Source organism: Arachis ipaensis, chromosome B5, assembly GCF_059453495.1.
Source record: "Arachis ipaensis isolate K30076 ecotype BB chromosome B5, ASM5945349v1, whole genome shotgun sequence".
Taxonomy (NCBI): domain Eukaryota; kingdom Viridiplantae; phylum Streptophyta; class Magnoliopsida; order Fabales; family Fabaceae; genus Arachis; species Arachis ipaensis.
Genome location: NC_142440.1, coordinates 63,535,018 through 63,554,077, shown reverse-complemented (window position 1 = coordinate 63,554,077; position 19,060 = coordinate 63,535,018).

Here is a 19,060-nt window from a genome sequence, read left to right as displayed (position 1 = left end):
CTTCTACCATTCAACAACAATCATAACACATCCCAACCATCTACCTCTACTGCCTAACTTCTCAACCTCAACCAAACCCTAAGGGTAGCATCATTGCAATCATCCTAAGGAGTGGTACAACACTTGAGGAGATTGACCCTTTAGCCTACAATTATGACGGAGGATGTCCATCATGAAGAAGTTGATGAGGAGGTGGACTTGGATGAGAACAAAAAGGGAGATATTGCAAGAGGAGAGGAGGATCAATTGAAGTCTAAGGAATGAAAATGGAAGAATACCCTAGAGGAGCCCATCCCTATACCTTTTCCAACAATAGCCAAAAGGCTAAGAAGCATGAAGAGCTCAATCCCAATGTGATGCAAATCTTCAAGAAGGTTGAGGTAACCGTTCCACCTTTTGATACCATCCAACAAGTTTCAAAATATGCTAAATTCCTTAAGGATATGTGCACTCACAAGGAGAAAATTAGTAAGTTAGGGATGAGTATGTTGGGTAGTTCTATTTTTTCTATCATGGGAGGTATTCCGGAAAAATATAGTGATCCCAATCCTTGTTTGGTACCTTGTGTGACTAGTAGGATGCAAATTATGGATTTTATGTGTGGTTTGGGGGCGTATGTGAGCATCATGCCAATCTCAATTTATGATAAGTTGAATTTGGCACCGTTGAAGCGGTCCGGAGCTAGTTTGTGTTGGCCGATAAAAGCATAGTTTCAATTGTGGGTATTGTTGAGAATGTGTTAGTGAACATTCAAGATTTAACCTTTGGCATCACTTTCATATAGCTTTAGTAGTTTTTATTCAGTTTTTATTAAGTTTTTTTAGGTTTTACTGTTAATTTCACATTTTTGGATTCTACTATGAGTTTTTGTTTTTGTACAATTTCAGGTATTTTCTGGCTGAAATTGAGGAGCTGGAGCAGAAGTTTGATTCAGAGACAGAGAAAGCACTACAGATGCCGTTCAGATCTGACCTGCCTGCATTCGGAAGAGCTTTTCTGGCGCTACAGAAGTCTAAATAGAGTGCACTCAAAGCTATGGAAAGCTGACTTCCAGATCTTTCCAGTAATATATAATAGTCTATACTTTGCATCGGATTAGAAGGCCTAAAACGGGCATCTAACGCTAGCTTCCTGCCCCCTTCTAGCGTCCAGCGCCCAAAGAGCAGAGACTAATGTACAAACGCCCAGAGAGGACCCCCTAGCTAGCATTCCACGCCCAAGGAGCCTCATAGCACGTGGATCTCATCAAAGCTCAGCCTAAACACTCACCAAGTGGGCTCCCGAAGTGGATTTTGGCACTAAATAGACTGTTTTACCCTTACTAGTCATCTGTTTAGTATTTAAAATGTATTTTACATGATTTTCAGAGACATCATAGACCTCTTGATGCTATTTTGGAATTCATGATTATATTTTCCCTTCAGTAAGAGTTTCTAAACCTCCTAGGTTAAGGGGAGGAGCCCTGCTGAGTCCTATGAATTAATAAAAGTACTACTATTTCTCTTCGATCCGTGTTTAATTAATTCTAAGATGTATATTCGTACTTCATCGTGGTGAATAGGATGATCTAACAAATTTGCTCTGTTCATCACATTAAGACGAACGTGTCTGACAAACACCCGCATCTACTTGGGTCAGAATACATCTTTCATCGGACAAGGACGACCAACAGCTTGAAATACATCTCTCAGACGGCTAATCCACGACTTCGTTAGGGACTTCTTGAGAAGTCAGTTCAGCCAATTTTCACAGAGATTAGGGTCTCTGTGGTAGAGGCTAGAACCTAAAGATTCAGCATTCTCGGATCCAAAAGATCCGACCTTGTCTGTGGTATTTTGAGTAGGATCATGAAGGAGAATGGACTGTACACGTTTCACCCTCAAGTAGAGATGGATCCACACTAACCTTGGGGTTCAAATCCGGAGGGGTATTGGCAGCTGCTCAAATCAGTGTCAATCACATACAGCCTGCCATTGAAGAAATCACTCACAAGCAAGGAGAGCAGTAGTACCAGAGTTAATCCAAAAAGGTAAAGTAACTCAAATCCTCAACTCCATTCCTATCATTATTCCAATTAGAATAACAAGTACTTACACAAAGTTACAAACATAAACCTTCTGATTCTTCCTGACTAAGACCTGCAAGATAACTATAGCTTGCTTCAAGCCACAATCCTCGTGGGATCGACCCTGACTCGCTCAGATATTTACTTGGACAACCCAGTGCACTTGCTGGTACTGCTGTACGAGAGTGTGGGGTTTGCATACATGCACCAAGTTTTTGGCACCGTTGCCGGGGTTTGACGAGTTTCGACAAACTGAAGGGTTGTCTTGCTCCCTAGATCAGGTAATTTTTATTTTTGTTTGAGTCTTTTAATTTTTTCTTCTTCTTCAAAATTTTTGAAAACTTTAAAAAAACCTTTTCAATATATATATATATATATATTTCTTTGTTTAATTTGTGTTCTTGGTATTGAGTCTTCAATGTTCTTGTTTCCTATTTTTCAATTCCAAAAATTTTAAAACTCTTTCAAAAACCTTTTTCATATAGTTTATTTTTGACATCCTTAGCTTTATGTTAGAGAGTGTTTGGTTATGCTCTTGTTGGGTCTTTGATTTTTGCAAGAGTATAACTTTCTTTTTTTGATTTGAGTCCTTTATTTTTATTTTCTTCTTCTCTATTTTTTTGAAAAATTTAAAAAGCTTTTCAAAAATATTTTTTATTTTTTTTTATTTAATCATTGTTCTTTGTTTGAGTCCTTTTGGTTTGTTCTTGGTTAATTTTCGTTTTCCTTTAGTCCTTCTTTCAAAAAATTTTCAAAAATTTTTTCTTTGTTTAATTCTTGTGTCTAGTTTTTAAGTTTGGTGTTTTCTTGTTAATTTTCTTCAAATTTTTGAAAATTTGTCTTTGGTTTTCTAAAACTTTTAAGTTTGGTGTTCTTTGATTCTTTGAATTTTGTTCTTTCTGTTCTTGTGAGTCTTCAAAGTGTTCTTGAGTCTTTTATCTATTTTGATCTTAAAATTTTTAAGTTTGGTGTCCCCTTGTGTTTCCCTCCAAATTTTTTAAAATAAAGGGGTGCAAGATCTAAAAATTTTAAGTCTTGAGTCTTTTTTGTGTTTTTCTCTTTCATCATAAAATTAAAAAATCAAAAAAATATCTTTTATAACTTAATTTTAACCATAATTTTCGAAAATAACAATAAAAATTGAGATTTTGATTTTAAATTTTTATCTTATCCTATCTTAGTTGTCATGTTTTAAAAAATCAATTCTTTTCAAAATTAAAAATCTTATCTTTTCCAAAATCTTATCATATCTTTTTCAAAATTTAAAAATCTTATCTTATCCTTTTCAAATTTTAAAAAATCATATCTTTTTCAAAATCAAATTTCAAAATCTTATCTTTTTCTAATTTCAAATTTTAATTTTAAAATCTTTTTATCTTATCTCTTATCTTATTTTAAATTTAAATCTTTTCTTATTTTCTATCTTATTTTAAATTAAAATCTTTTCTTAATTAATATATTATCTTCTCTCTCTTCTTTTTCAAAACTACCTAACTAACTCCTCTCTTCATTAATTTTCGAAAACACTCCCTCTTCTTCTCTCTCTTCTTTTTCAAAACTACCTAACTAACTCTCTTCTCTCTTAATTTTCAAAAATTTCTTCTCTTCTCTCTCATCTATTTTAAAAAATTTAACATTCAAATTTTAAATTATTTTAAATTAATTAATTTAATTTTCAAAAATGAATAATAATTAAATAAAAATAAAAATATTTCAATTCTTATTTACTTTTTCTATTTATACTTCTTCTCATCTCCACTCATATCATTCGAATTCTACTTCTCTCTTTTCTTCCTTCTTCACTTCTTTATCTTCTTTCCTTTCTTCTTCACATCTAACTGGAAGTCCTTTGATCTAAATGGCATAAAAAGCTTTCTTCTTTTCTCTTTTATTCTATCTTCTTTTATTTACTCTTATCCACTATTTCCAAGGTATTTTTATTTTACTTCTTTTATTTCTTTTCTATCTTCTTCTTCTTCTCTCTTTACTTCTGACTTTAAGGAGGAGCTTCTTGTGAATTGGCATAAAGAGCTTTCTCCCTTTCCATCTTTCTTTTTCTTTTCTTCTTGTTTATGATCAGGAACAGGGATAAAGAACCCCTCTTAACTCCTGATCCTGAACCTGAGAAGACTCTGAGGAGGCATTTACAACAAGCTAAAGCACAACACTCCAGAAGAGACCTTTCAGAAAGTTTTGAACAACAAATAGAGGATATGGCCAAACCACAAGAGGAGCCCAGAAAGGTCCTTGGTAACTTCACCATGCCTACCTCTGACTTTTATGGCAGAAGCATTGCTGTACCTGCCATTAGAGCTAACAATTTTGAGCTTAAGCCTCAGTTAGTCTCTCTTCTGCAGCAGAACAGCAAATTCCATGGACTTCCAATGGAAGGTCCACGTCAGTTCTTAGCAGAGTTCTTACAGATCTGTGATACTATAAAGACTAATGGAGTTAATCCTGAAGTTTAAAAGCTAATGCTCTTTCCCTTTGCTTTAAGAGACAGAGCTAAGTTATGGTTGGATGCCTAACCAAGATAGAACCTTGACTCTTGGGAAAAGTTGGTTAATGCTTTTCTGGCTAAGTTCTTTCCTCCTCAAAGGATGAGCAAGATTAGAGTGGAAGTTCAAACCTTCAGACAAAGAGAAGAGGAATCCCTCTATGAAGCTTGGAAAAGATACAAGCAACTGATCAGGAGATGTCCTCCTGACATGCTCTCAGAATGGTCCATCATAGGCATGTCCTATGATGTCTTATTTGAGATATCCAAGATTTCCTTGGATAGCTCTGCAGGTGGATCCCTCCACTTGAAGAAAACACCTGCAGAAGTAAGAAAACTCATTGAAATGGTTGCTAACAACCAGTTCATGTACACTTCTGAAAGAAATCCTGTAAACCATGAAATCTCTCAGAAGAAAGGAGTTCATAAAGTTGAGACTTTGAATGCCATCTTGGCTCAGAATAAGATCTTGACCCAACAGGTCAACATGATCTCTCAACATCTAACTGGGATGCAAACTGCAGCTAGCAGTACTCAGGAAGCTTCTCTTGAAGAAGAAGCTTATGATCCTGAGCAACCCACCATGGAGGAGGTGAATTACATGGGAGAACCTATGAAAACACTTAAAACCCTGCATAGAAGAATCATCCTAACCATTCATGGAAGGATCAACAGAAACCTCAGCAAGGTTTCAATCAAGGTGGTAGGAACTAGAATAGGTTCAATAATAGACCACCATTCCCATCTTCTCAAGGGAATATGGAGACCTCTAAGCAGAGCCTTTTTGGCTTAGCCACGCTATTCTCCAGCCTCACTAAGATCACTCATAGTTTTATTAATGAAACAAGGTCCTCCATTAGAAATTTGGAGGTAAAGGTTGGTCAACTGAGCAAGAGGATCCCTGAGATTCCTCCTGAAACTCTTCCCAGTAATACTGAGGTTAATCTTAGAGAAGAGTGCAAGGCCATAACCATGGAAGACATGGCCGAACCGGAGAAGAATGGGGTGGCGTTGAACACTAGTGAAGAAGGATTCACTGGGCGTTCAACGCCCACAATGGCAGCAAGCCTGGCATTAAACGCCAGTGAGGAACCTCTCACTGGGAGTTTAACGCCCATCCTGGCAGAAGAGCTGGCGTTGAATGCCAGCCAAGGAGCATTGGCTGGGCGTTCAATGCCCAAACATCCAGGCTTTCTAGCATTGAATGCCAGTTAGGAACCCCTCACTGGGCGTTCAACACCTAACCAGGTAAGCTTCCTGGCGTTGAACGCCAGTGAGGAACCCCTCACTAGGCGTCCAATGCCCAACCATGCAGCCATTCTGGCACTGAAGACCAGTGATGAACCCCTCACTGGGTATTCAACGCCCATCACACCAGGGAAGCTGGCATTGAACGCCAGCAAGGACATCCCTGCTAGGCGTTTAATGCCCAGAATGCTAGAGGGACTGGCGTTTAACGCCAGTCAGGGTGGACAGCAAGGGCGTTTAACTCCTAATAAACTGACAGAGCTGGCGTTGAATGCCAGTCGAAGCACACCCCTTGAGTGCTTAAAGCCCACTCAAGAACCCTCTAGCCCAGAATCAAAAGAAACCATAAAGACCATTGAGGTTCCCTTGAATGCACTTCTACAGTGTATGAGTTCTGATGACTACTCATCCTCAAGTGAGGATGAAAACACTAGGGAAGAACAAGTTGCTCGATACCTATGAGCTCTTTTGAGGCTAAATGCCAAGCTATTTGGTACAAAACCTCTGGAGGAAGAACCTCCACTGCTCACCAAAGAACTCCATGCTTTAGTTAAGCAAGAGCTACCTCAGAAGCTTCCAGATCCTGGACGCTTTCTTATTCCTTGCACTATAGGAACTATGACCTTTGAAAAGGCTTGTGTGACATAGGGTTAAGCATAAACCTCATGCCACTCTCTGTAATGGAGAAGTTGGAAATCCTTGAGGTACAAGCTGCACACATCTCATGAGAGATGGCAGGCAAGACCATGAAGAAGCCATATGGCCTACTGGAGGATTGGTGCACGAAATTGTGATCTCAACTGCGCCAATAACTTGGTACGCACGATTATAATCTCAATTCCTTTTTCACAACTCCGCACAACTAACCAGCAAGTGTACTAGGTCGTCCAAATAATAAACCTTACGTGAGTAAGGGTCGATCCCACGGAGATTGTCGGCTTGAAGCAAGCTATGGACATCTTGTAAATCTCAGTCATGCAGATTCAAATGGTTATGAAGTTTTAATAATTAAAGGATAACTAAAACATAAAATAAGATAGAGATACTTATGTAATTCATTGGTGAGAATTTCAGATAAGCATATGGAGATGCTTTGTTCCTTCTGAATCTCTGCTTTTCTACTGCCTCCATTCAATCATTCAGACTCCTTTTCATGGCAAGCTGTATGTTGGGTATCACCGTTGTCAATGGCTACCTCCCATCCTTTCAGTGAAAATGGTCCTCTATGATTTCTGCACGGCTAATCAACTTTCAGATTTCTTGTCTCGGATGAAAAATACCAGGCACAGCTACCGCATAGCTAATCAGCTGTTGGTTCTCGATCGTGTCAGAATAAGATCCAATGATCCTTTTGCGCACTGTCACTGCGCCCCACAGTCATGAGTTTGAAGCTCGTCACAGTCATCCTTTCCCAAATCCTACTCAGAATACCACAGACAAGGAATGCTGCCAATTGATTCTAGCCTATACCACGAAGATTCTGATCTCGGATTAAGATGCTCTGTTGTTAGGAGAGACGATGTGAATCGTTGAAGAGAGATCCAAGAGATACTCATTCAAGCTTGTTTTCATGTAGAACGGAAGTGGTTGTCAGGCACGCGTTCATAAGTGAGAATGGTGATGAGCGTCACATAATCATCACATTCATCATGTTCTTGTGTGTGAATGGATATCTTAGAATAAGAATAAGCTTGAATTGAATAGAAAAATAATAGTAATTTGCATTAATTCATGAGGAACAGCAGAGCTCCACACCTTAATCTATGGGGTGTAGAAACTCCACCGTTGAAAATACATAAGAGATGATGGTCCAGGCATGGCCGAATGGCCAGCCCGCAAGTCTAAGGAAAAGCATTCCAAAGACCTAAAAATGATCCAAAGATGATCCCCAGATGTCAAATACAATAGTAAAAAGTCCTATTTATACTAAACTAGTTACTAGGGTTTACAGAGATAAGTAAATGATGTAGAAATCCACTTCCGGGGCCCACTTAGTATGTGCTTGGGCTGAGCATTGAGCTTTACACGTGTAGAGACTTCTCTTGGAGTTAAACGCCAGGTTGTAGCATGTTTGTGGCGTTTAACTCTGGTTTGTAATCTGTTTCTGGCATTTAACTTCAGAATAGGGCAGGAAGTTGGTGTTTGAACGCCAGTTTGCGTCGTCAAAACTCGGGCAAAGTATAGACTATTATATATTGATGGAAAGCCCAGGATGTCTACTTTCCAACTCAATTGAGAGCGTGCCAATTGGGTTTCTGTAGCTCCAGAAAATCTATTTCGAGTGCAGGGAGGTCAGAATGCAACAACATCTGCAGTCCTTTTTTAGCCTCTAAATCAGATTTTTGCTCAGGTCCCTCAATTTCAGCCAAAAAATACCTGAAATCACAGAAAAATACACAAACTCATAGTAAAGTCCAGAAATGTGAATTTTGAATAAAAACTAATAAAAATATACTAAAAAATAATTAAAACATACTGAAAACTACCTAAAAATAATGCCAAAAAGCGTATAAATTATCCGCTCATCACAACACCAAACTTAAATTGTTGCTTGTCCCCAAGCAACTAAAAATCAATTAGGATAAAAAGAAGAGAATATACTATAAATTCCAAAATATCAATGAAACTTATCTCCAATTAGATGAGCGGGACTAGTAGCTTTGTGCCTCTGAATAGTTTTGGCATCTCACTTTATCCTTTGAAGTTCAGAATGATTGGCATCTATAGGAACTCAGAATCTAGATAGTGTTATTGATTCTCCTAGTTCAGTATGTTGATTCTTGAACACAGCTACTTTATGAGTCTTGGCCGTGGCCCTAAGCACTTTGTTTTCCAGTATTACCACCGGATACATAAATGCCACAGACACATAACTGGGTGAACCTTTTCAGATTGTGACTTAGCTTTGCTAAAGTCCCCAGTTAGAGGTGTCCAGAGTTCTTAAGCACACTCTTTTTTTTCTTTGGATCATGACTTTAACTGCTCAGTCTCAAGCTTTTCACTTGACACCTTCACGCCACAAGCACATGGTTAGGGACATCTTGGTTTAGCCGCTTAGGCCAGGATTTTATTCCTTTGGGCCCTCCTATCCACTGATGCTCAAAGCCTTGGATCCTTTTTACCCTTGCCTTTTGGTTTAAAGGGTTACTGGCTTTTTGCTCTTGCCTTTTGGTTTAAAGAGCTTTTGGCTTTTTCTGCTTGCTTTTTCTTTTTCTTTCTTTTTTTTCTTTTATTTTTGCATTTTTTTTCGCAAGCCTTGTTCTTCACTGCTTTTTCTTGCTTCAAGAATCAATTTTATGATTTTTCAAATTATCAATAATATTTTTCCTTTTTCATTATTCTTTCAAGAGCCAACAATTTTAACATTCATGAACAACAATATCAAAAATATGCACTGTTCAAGCATTCATTCAGAAAACAAAAAGTATTGTCATCACATCAATATAATTAAACTAATTTCAAGGATGAATTCGAAATCATGTACTTCTTGTTCTTTTGTTTTTAGAACATTTTTCATTTAAGAGAGGTGATGGATTCATAGGACACTCATAGCTTTAAGGCATAGTTACTAGACACTAATGATCATGTAGTAAAGACACAAACATAAATAAAACATAAGGCTCAAAAACTGAAAAACAGAAAAATAAGAACAAGGAGATTAAGGAACGGGTCCACCTTAGTGAGGGTGACGTCTTCTTCCTCTTGAAGAACCAATGGTGCTCTTGAGCTCCTCTTTGTCTCTTCCTTGCCTTTGTTGCTCCTCCCGCATGGTTCTTTGGTCTTCTCTAATTTTATGGAGGAGGATGGAATGCTCTTGGTGCTCCATCCTTAGTTGTCCTATGTCGGAACTTAATTCTCCTAAGGAGGTGTTAATTTTCTCCCAATAGTTTTGTGAAGGAAAGTACATCCCTTGAGGCATCTCAGGGATTTCATGGTGAAGAATTTCCTCATGCTCTTGTTGAGGTCCATGAGTGGGCTCTCTTGTTTGCTCCATCTTCTTTTTAGTGATGGGCTTGTCCTCTTCAATGAGGATGTCTCCCTGTATGACAATCCCAGCTGAATTGCAGAGGTGACAAATGAGGTGAGAAAAGGATACCCATAGAAGTGGTCTTGATGGACCTTTGAGATGAATCTCTCCATCTTCCATGACTCGGAGGTGGAAGCTTTTGCCTTCCTTTCCTCTTTCTAGAGATTTCTCCAGCCTTAGGTGCCATAAATGGTTATGGAAAAACAAAAAGCAATGCTTTTACCACATCAAACTTAAAAAGTTTGCTCGTCCTCGAGCAAAGAAGAAAGAATGAAGGAGAAGAAGAAGAAAATAGAGGAGATGGAGGGAGAGGGTGAATTCGACCAAGGGGGTATAAGGCGTTTGTGATGTGTGAAATTGAAGGAGTGATGAGGGGTATATATAGGAGTGGGGGGAGGGTTAGGTTCGTGTATTTGGGGTTAGGTTTAGGAGGGAAAAAGAGTTTTGAATTTGAAGGTAGGTGGTGTTTTGGGGAAAAGTGAATGAGGTGATTGGTGAAGGGTATTTAGGAAGAGATATGGAGGTGATTGGTGAAGAAGAGAGAGTAAGTTGAGGTTGGTAGGGATCCTGTGGGGTCCACAGATCCTGAGGGGTCAAGGACTTAGCATCCTTGCTCTATTTAGGCATGCAAAACACCCTTAGAGTACAATTCTGGCGTTAAACGCCAAGTTGCTGCTTGTTTCTGGCGTTTAACGCCAGCTTTTCTCCCTTTCTTGGCGTTTAACGCCAACTTGGTGCCCTGTTCTGGCGTTAAACGGCAGTCTGGTGCCTATTTCTGGCGTTAAACGCCCAGAATGGTGCCAGACTAGGCGTTTAATGCCCATTCTGCTACTCTTACTGGCGTTTAAATGCCAGTACGCTCTTCCTCCGGGGTGAATTATTTTTAATGCTATTTTTCATTCTGTTTTTGAGTTTTCAGTTGTTTTTGTGACTTCACATGATCATCAACCTAAAGAAAACATCAAATGACAATGGAAAATAAATAGATATAATTAAATAACATTGGGTTGCTGATGACAAGTCATCCTAGCCTATTTTAGCTAGTCTTTTTCTTTTGTTTTCATTAGAATTATGCACTTTCTTGAGCTACAAGCAAGCTAATTGAGTAGATTTTCATGTTTCCCTTGATTGAATCAACCATATATGAATTCATGCCATTTCATGAGGTTTTATGCTATATTTGTTACATATTATGAAAGAATGAATATCTCATGAGTTTGAGCATAGCTTTGATGAGTTTGGTTGATTAATGATAGGTGAAGAAAGCTTGGAGAAAGGTTGAAGCAAAGAGGAATGGCTAGGAGTGAAGAGAGGACAATGGAATAAGTGAAATTGAACCAGGAAGCAAGAAGTTAGCCCCAACGTTAACCCCCTAACTTGGAGGCTAACGTTGGAACTTGAAATTTCCTCCCTGGCCATCCCACGTTTGCGCCAACGTTAGCCCCCTAACTTGGAGGCTAACGTTGGCACATGAATTCCTCCCTGGCCATCCAACGTTTGCGCCAATGTTAGCCCCCTAACTTTGAGGCTAACGTTGGCACATGAAAACATAAGGGAGAAGGGCCAACGTTTGCGCCAACGTTAGCCCCCTAACTTGGAGGCTAACGTTGGCGCCATTAGCATATAAGGGAAGGCCAACGTTAGGGTCAAAGTTAGACCCCTAACGTTGGCACCAACGTGCATACCAGAAAAATGTGTTTGCTGCTATGAAAAGTTGGAGTGGCTCAAACTTTTGGTCCAACTTTTGCTAACCTCAAAACCGGTTCAATTGGTTCACTTCGGTTCTTCTCCAAACTTCAAGAGCAATCAACCAAGGCCTCTTTCAACCCAATTCCACCAAGAGCAAAGGCCCAACTCAAGGCTTGAAGATCATTTTTGAAAGTGTATAAATAGGATAGAATTCAAGTTCTTCGGGGAGCTTTCCTTTTGGAATTTTCATAATAGTTTTCGGAGAGCTTTTGAGTGAACTTTAATTTCTTTGTTTCCATTGCTTTCAATTTCATTTTCTACTTTTGTCTTGGATCTTGGATTGGAGAATTGAAGAAATTCTGTTTCAATCTCAATCTTGGATCTCTCTGTTTCTTTACTGTTAATTGAATTTCATTTCCGGTTAATTGCTCTTCATCTCTTTTCTTTGCAATTTACAATTTCCTTGCAATTGTTCTTGTTGGATCTAGGAAGGCATTGAGATCTAGACTTGGTTTTTCTAGTCTCTGGGTCCTGAGATCTGAATTTCCCATTTCAATTCTCTGTTTACTGCTTTTTATGTTCATTTACTTTTCTGCTTCATATCCGGTTCAATCCCAATTCCCTTTTACTCTTCTGTTTGATGCAATTTAATTTTTCCTTGTTTAAATTCTGCAAATCCACATCCCAATCCCCTTTACATTTCAAGCAATTTACATTCCTTGCACTTTAAGATTCCGCAATTTACATTTCTTGCACTCTAAGTTTCTGCTATTTAATTTCTTGTTCTTTAAGATTCAGCAATTCAATTTCCTGCTCTCTTTAATTTCATGCAATTTACATTCTGCAAATCACAAATCACCCAACCAACACTTGATTCGCTTGACTAAATCAACCACTAAGCTAAAATTGCTCAATCCTTCATTCCCTGTGGGATCGACCTCACTCCCGTGAGTTTTTATTACTTGATGCGACCCGATGCACTTGCCGGTTAGATTTTGGTGTTTTGGGAGAGATTCGTTTCTCACCAAAATATCTCATCAAGTTTTTGGCGCCGTTGCCGGGGATTGATTAGATTGACAATGATTAAGTGAGGTGGTGATCTAGATCAAGCACTTTTTCTTTAATTTTTGACTAACCCACTAACTGTTTGAAGTTTTGTCCCAACCGGCTACATTCAATTTTCAAGAGAATCACTGTGTTTTCTATTGATTGATTTATATGTCACAGGGAAGAAGGAGTTTCTGAGAAAGAAGAACATCACAACATGAAGCCACAACTCATTACACTAATAGAGAACAATTGTTCCTATGGTGGAAATCCCTTGGAAGACTCTAAACAGCACCTATCCATTTTTCTGAAAACTTGTGGGGCTGTCAATCTCAATGGTGTAGACCATGATACCATTAAGCTCTTGTTATTTCCTTTCTCACTGAAGGATGAAGCGGCACAATGGCTTGAAACCTTTCCCCAAGGAAGTATAACTAGTTGGGATGAATTGGTTGCCAAGTTTCTAGCCAAATTATCCTCACCCCAGCAACACATCAAGATGAAAGAAGGAGTACATCCATTCATACAAAGAGAGGAAGAACCACTGTTCAAAGCATGGGAGAGATACAAGAAAGCAAATGATAAGGTGGATTTTCGAGCGTTCTATGAAGGATTAACCTCCGAAACAAGAAAAGCAGTAGATTACTTCTCAGATGGCCTACTCAAGGCAACAGCAACCATCCAAGGAACTGCAGAGTTCAGTGACAAAATAGCCAATAACCAATACTCAATTGAGACACCACGGAATGCAATTTCAGAAAAGGAAGTAATGAATCTTGAAGGAGTGAGAGCAATCATGAATCAAAACAAGCAGCTACACCAGCAAACTCAGCAGCAATTGGAATCAATAGCTAGACAAATTGATTCTCTACATTCTGCCACAGTGAATGCACAATTTCCACCATGGAAACCACATTCTTATTTAAGAATGAGGGAACCTCAGCATCAGGAACAAAGGGACCTCAACTATAATAACCCCAACTTTCCAAACCTGCAAAAACACCACCATGCCAACAAAAATTACTACACACTACCCCAATATACACACCTCCAACCCTATCCTACCCCACCACCTGCCCAAAATGACTTACATCAATCACCACAATTAACACAGTCACAACCAATCTTAAACTTCCAAAAACTCTATGTTCTAGAAATGATGATGGAAAGGCTTATGAAAATTCAAGAAATGACATTAATAGAGCAGGAGGACATAAGGAAAAACCAAGAGGCATATCTCAAGAGAATTGAAAGGTACATGGAACAACTGGTTCAAAACCCTGCTAAACTGGGCGAGAGAGAGGGAGAGATGTCCCTAAGAGCCACTGAAGATGATTCGAAGAATAATGAAAAAGCTATTGGGTTGAAAGGGAAAGCAGTTATGGAAAACCAGGAGAAGCCTACGGTGAGAGGAGGAAACCTAAGGCAACAGAAGCCTCAACTTCCATGAGCACAGAGTGAAGGATGTCAAGCTAGTGACAATAAAAGAGCGCTTGTTGGGAGGCAACCCAACCTGAGGTAGTTTTCTGTTCATAACCATTTTAATAAAAAGGTTAATTAGTTTTATCTATATTGCAAGAAGCTAAGTTTGGTGTTGCACACCAAAACAATCTAAAGGAGAATGCAGGATTCTAAGTTTGGTGTTTCACCAAAATCCCATTATAAAACACATTCTCACTTTCTGCATAATGTAGGCTTCAAGCATGTTGGATAAACTAGTTAACTATTCTGCTGTTTCCTTGTTTTCAGTTTTATTGCTTTTGAAAATGAAGAAAAAGAGTTTCACACATGGTTAATCTAATGCATTGGCAAGGTACTAAGTTTGGTGTTCCCACACCAAAGTAAGTACAAAGGCCCACAAATAAATCATGCAAGCTAACCCTTTTGCAAGTGTTTGGGGAACAAGCAACTTTCAATATCATTGCAGAGGTCCATACAAGCTGTTGGAAGGCTTAAGCATCATCAACCAAAGAAACAAAAGATGAACCTAAAGGCCAGCAATGATGATGATGAGAAGAAGGAAAGCAAGTAAACTTCAACAGGTTGTATTGTTAAGTAATTGTTTTGCATCAAATATTGCTGTAATTGAAAGTTGGATTGTATCCTTATCTGCCCTGCCTGCCTGCATAGCATAGTCTTTCTTTATAATTCAATAAGCAAGATGCTTGATCATTCACAACATTCTTATCTTCAAAACTTGTTTGCACTCAATTTTCAAGAAATGCATCACATGAAGAAAAGAAGGATTGAGGAATTAAACAATTTTGAGGCAAGCAAAAGATTAGGAGAAGTGGTGGTTCTAGTTGTATGATCATGTATTGAGGTTGCATGCTTGTGAAAACTTGCATGGGAGCTCATAGGCGGGACATGAAGTTCAAAGAAGTATTGTGGAGATTCTCAAAAATTTATTGATCCAAGAAGCAGCAAACAAAACAAAAGAAAGAAAAGAAAATTCAAAAACAAAAGGAATATGGCCCAAGGCTCTGAGCATCAATTACTAGGCAGAAAAAGAAAGAAAGAAACAAAAACTCAAAGAGTTGTTATCCTAGTAAATGCTTGTGGTTGAGATGTGTCAAGGAAAGAGGCTTGAGCAAGTAAATCCTTAGGGGTGCTTCAACACCTAATACCTTAAAACCAACTGGTTTAGGAGTATTGATTGAAAGTTTATCTAAAAAGCCGCTTTGAGACATGATACTTAGAGTCGAGGCCAAAGCATAGAAACTATAAGCTGCTTCAAGGTGACTACATATAAAGAGATCTCCATGATACCATTTGGATGAAAATCCTAAGACCTATGACTCCCAATATGTAAGGACTAGTGAGCACTGAAGCCCTTGCATGAGCATATGATTTAGAGTTCACCCCACTGATACTTAATCACTTCACTCACTGCACTTTACAATTGTTCCTCAATCCATCTTAATTGAAAGAATCTTGGAGCATAAATCTTTTCTTGCTTGGGGACAAGCAAGCTTTAAGTTTGGTGTTGTGATGACAAGTCATCCTAGCCTATTTTAGCTAGTCTTTTTCTTTTGTTTTCATTAGAATTATGCACTTTCTTGAGCTACAAGCAAGCTAATTGAGTAGATTTTCATGTTTCCCTTGATTGAATCAACCATATATGAATTCATGCCATTTCATGAGGTTTTATGCTATATTTGTTACATATTATGAAAGAATGAATATCTCATGAGTTTGAGCATAGCTTTGATGAGTTTGGTTGATTAATGATAGGTGAAGAAAGCTTGGAGAAAGGTTGAAGCAAAGAGGAATGGCTAGGAGTGAAGAGAGGACAATGGAATAAGTGAAATTGAACCAGGAAGCAAGAAGTTAGCCCCCTAACTTGGAGGCTAACGTTGGAACTTGAAATTTCCTCCCTGGCCATCCCACGTTTGCGCCAACGTTAGCCCCCTAACTTGGAGGCTAACGTTGGCACATGAATTCCTCCCTGGCCATCCAACGTTTGCGCCAACGTTAGCCCCCTAACTTTGAGGCTAACGTTGGCACATGAAAACATAAGGGAGAAGGGCCAACGTTTGCGCCAACGTTAGCCCCCTAACTTGGAGGCTAACGTTGGCGCCATTAGCATATAAGGGAAGGCCAACGTTAGGGTCAAAGTTAGACCCCTAACGTTGGCACCAACGTGCATACCAGAAAAATGTGTTTGCTGCTATGAAAAGTTGGAGCTCTAACTTTGGCTCAAACTTTTGGTCCAACTTTTGCTAACCTCAAAACCGGTTCAATTGGTTCACTTCGGTTCTTCTCCAAACTTCAAGAGCAATCAACCAAGGCCTCTTTCAACCCAATTCCACCAAGAGCAAAGGCCCAACTCAAGGCTTGAAGATCATTTTTGAAAGTGTATAAATAGGATAGAATTCAAGTTCTTCGGGGAGCTTTCCTTTTGGAATTTTCATAATAGTTTTCGGAGAGCTTTTGAGTGAACTTTAATTTCTTTGTTTCCATTGCTTTCAATTTTATTTTCTACTTTTGTCTTGAATCTTGGATTGGAGAATTGAAGAAATTCTGTTTCAATCTCAATCTTGGATCTCTCTGTTTCTTTACTGTTAATTGAATTTCATTTCCGGTTAATTGCTCTTCATCTCTTTTCTTTGCAATTTACAATTTCCTTGCAATTGTTCTTGTTGGATCTAGGAAGGCATTGAGATCTAGACTTGGTTTTTCTAGTCTCTGGGTCCTGAGATCTGAATTTCCCATTTCAATTCTCTGTTTACTGCTTTTTATGTTCATTTACTTTTCTGCTTCATATCCGGTTCAATCCCAATTCCCTTTTACTCTTCTGTTTGATGCAATTTAATTTTTCCTTGTTTAAATTCTGCAAATCCACATCCCAATCCCCTTTACATTTCAAGCAATTTACATTCCTTGCACTTTAAGATTCTGCAATTTACATTTCTTGCACTCTAAGTTTCTGCTATTTAATTTCTTGTTCTTTAAGATTCAGCAATTCAATTTCCTGCTCTCTTTAATTTCATGCAATTTACATTCTGCAAATCACAAATCACCCAACCAACACTTGATTCGCTTGACTAAATCAACCACTAAGCTAAAATTGCTCAATCCTTCAATCCCTGTGGGATCGACCTCACTCCCGTGAGTTTTTATTACTTGATGCGACCCGGTGCACTTGCCGGTTAGATTTTGGTGTTTTGGGAGAGATTCGTTTCTCACCAAAATATCTCATCAAGTTTTTGGCGCCGTTACCGGGGATTGATTAGATTGACAATGATTAAGTGAGGTGGTGATCTAGATCAAGCACTTTTTCTTTAATTTTTGACTAACCCACTAACTGTTTGAAGTTTTGTCCCAACCGGCTACATTCAATTTTCAAGAGAATCACTGTGTTTTCTATTGATTGATTTATATGTCACAGGGAAGAAGGAGTTTCTGAGAAAGAAGAACATCACAACATGAAGCCACAACTCATTACACTAATAGAGAACAATTGTTCCTATGGTGGAAATCCCTTGGAAGACTCTAAACAGCACCTATCCATTTTTCTGAAAACTTGTGGGGCTGTCAATCTCAATGGTGTAGACCATGATACCATTAAGCTCTTGTTATTTCCTTTCTCACTGAAGGATGAAGCGGCACAATGGCTTGAAACCTTTCCCCAAGGAAGTATAACTAGTTGGGATGAATTGGTTGCCAAGTTTCTAGCCAAATTCTCCTCACCCCAGCAACACATCAAGATGAAAGAAGGAGTACATCCATTCATACAAAGAGAGGAAGAACCACTGTTCAAAGCATGGGAGAGATACAAGAAAGCAAATGATAAGGTGGATTTTCGAGCGTTCTATGAAGGATTAACCTCCGAAACAAGAAAAGCAGTAGATTACTTCTCAGATGGCCTACTCAAGGCAACAGCAACCATCCAAGGAACTGCAGAGTTCAGTGACAAAAGAGCCAATAACCAATACTCAATTGAGACACCACGGAATGCAATTTCAGAAAAGGAAGTAATGAATCTTGAAGGAGTGAGAGCAATCATGAATCAAAACAAGCAGCTACACCAGCAAACTCAGCAGCAATTGGAATCAATAGCTAGACAAATTGATTCTCTACATTCTGCCACAGTGAATGCACAATTTCCACTATGGAAACCACATTCTTATTTAAGAATGAGGGAACCTCAGCATCAGGAACAAAGGGACCTCAACTATAATAACCCCAACTTTCCAAACCTGCAAAAACACCACCATGCCAACAAAAATCACTACACACTACCCCAATATACACACCTCCAACCCTATCCTACCCCACCACCTGCCCAAAATGACTTACATCAATCACCACAATTAACACAGTCACAACCAATCTTAAACTTCCAAAAACTCTATGTTCTAGAAATGATGATGGAAAGGCTTATGAAAATTCAAGAAATGACATTAATAGAGCAGGAGGACATAAGGAAAAACCAAGAGGCATATCTCAAGAGAATTGAAAGGTACATGGAAAAACTGGTTCAAAACCCTGCTAAACTGGGCGAGAGAGAGGGAGAGATATCCCTAAGAGCCACTGAAGATGGTTCGAAGAATAATGAAAAAGCTGTTGGGTTGAAAGGGAAAGCAGTTATGGAAACCAGGAGAAGCCTACGGTGAGAGGAGGAAACCTAAGGCAACAGAAGCCTCAACTTCCATGAGCACAGAGTGAAGGATGTCAAGCTAGTGACAATAAAAGAGCGTTTGTTGGGAGGCAACCCAACCTGAGGTAGTTTTCTGTTCATAACCATTTTAATAAAAAGGTTAATTAGTTTTATCTATATTGCAAGAAGCTAAGTTTGGTGTTGCACACCAAAACAATCTAAAGGAGAATGCAGGATTCTAAGTTTGGTGTTTCACCAAAATCCCATTATAAAACACATTCTCACTTTCTGCATAATGTAGGCTTCAAGCATGTTGGATAAACTAGTTAACTATTCTGCTGTTTCCTTGTTTTCAGTTTTATTGCTTTTGAAAAAGAAGAAAAA